The sequence below is a fragment of the Lottia gigantea genome, assembly GCF_000327385.1.
Source record: "Lottia gigantea unplaced genomic scaffold LOTGIsca_2807, whole genome shotgun sequence".
NCBI classification, from domain to species: Eukaryota; Metazoa; Mollusca; class Gastropoda; family Lottiidae; genus Lottia; species Lottia gigantea.
Genome location: NW_008708902.1, coordinates 1,939 through 3,911, shown reverse-complemented (window position 1 = coordinate 3,911; position 1,973 = coordinate 1,939).

Sequence of the window (1,973 nt, the reverse complement as noted above, 5' to 3'; positions counted from 1 at the left end):
ACTGAAAAAAACTATTATGTCCATTCTAAGAGGTAGTATCCCTTAATGCTGCTAAAATCTTTTATTTGAAATTAAAACAGATCAACACTATATCTGATATCAAGTTAGAAATAAAACCAAGACAACTGTAATATTAATATTAGTCACTGAGTCACTGAATTCAGATTTTAAACTATGCTGCTAAAATCTTTTATTTGATATTAAAACAGATCAACACTATATCTGATATCAAGTTAGAAATAAAACCAAGACAACTGTAATATAAATATTAGTCACTGAGTCACTGAATTCAGATTTTAAACTATGCTGCTAAAATCTTTTATTTGATATTAAAACAGATCAACACTATATATGATATCAAGTTAGAAATAAAACCAAGACAACTGTAATATTAATATTAGTCACTGAGTCACTGAATTCAGATTTTAAACTATGCTGCTAAAATCTTTTATTTGATATTAAAACAGATCAACACTATATATGATATCAAGTTAGAAATAAAACCAAGACAACTGTAATATTAATATTAGTCACTGAGTCACTGAATTCAGATTTTAAACTATGCTGCTAAAATCTTTTATTTGATATTAAAACAGATCAACACTATATATGATATCAAGTTAGAAATAAAACCAAGACAACTGTAATATTAATATTAGTCACTGAGTCACTGAATTCAGATTTTAAACTATGCTGCTAAAATCTTTTATTTTATTTTCAATTGAAAACTATCAACACTGGATCCAGAAACATGGCTACTTTTGTTATTTTATATCTGAATGTACTTGTTGCATACTTTAATTTTTATTTCATTGATTTTTGATAAACATTGTCTGAAGATTGAATATAAAACTTATAAATTTGGAGTATATTTCACATTAAAAATCAATTAAAAGGTGAACTGCTGTGATATTTTAGCTTTGTTTTCTAAATCATTTAATTTGTTATGATCTGAGTCAAAGCACATGTGATATTTTTTTTATATAAGTAACAAAATTTAGCAATTGAAAGAACATCAGCAAGTTTCTGCTTCTGATATATAATTTGATTCTGTTGTACAGTTTCTGCTTCTGATATATAATTTGATTCTGTTGTACAGTTGCTGCTTCTGATATATAATTTGATTCTGTTGTACAGTTGCTGCTAAATTCTTGGGAGATCCTGAAATGTAGGAGATTGTTGTATGTGTCAGAAAGACAATTTCTTCCAATCGAAGAGGAACATCACTGAGATTTTATCCAGTTTGATTTCTGCTTGTTTAAGTTTGTTTAGTTATAAATGTTAAATGAGTGAGACTTCTATTTCGATACTTTTTTAGGAAGTCTGAATATTTATAACAGAAATATTTAAATATAAGAATCAATACTGGAGCAGCACTTGTATTATTTTAAAATCTTCAGGTGGCCCTCACACCATAGCTATTTCTAGTTGTGTAGGGTTTCAACTAAGAATAGCGGTCATACGTTTCAAATGTAACTCTCATGTAACTGAGTTGTAAGTTGTGTTTGGATATCAACACCATTATTCACTATACATAACTAGTAATCACTATAGTGACAGGGCACCTATACTAGTAACAAAGATTGGTGATTTTGTAAATAATATTAAAATATTTATTTCTATCTGTATGATTATCATTTGTTAATTTTAAAATTTGACTATTTTTTATGATTAAACTTTGTTACAAAATAGATTGAAACTTGTTTTTGAATTATTCACAGGAGGAGCTCTGTTCAAATATATATTCACATATTAGGATTTGATGGTTGAAACTACCTGGTACAGTCAAAAGAAAGGAACAGCCATTTTTTACAAGGATAACAATTTAGGTTTACAAGGATCCTGTCTACCAGCTGGTCTTTGGCTTAACTTCTTGACAATGATTTTACAAGCAACTTAGATTCTCAGGAGCCTTGACTAGATTTTAAAAATGGAAGACTTGATAAGATAGTGCCCACTACATTATATAATTT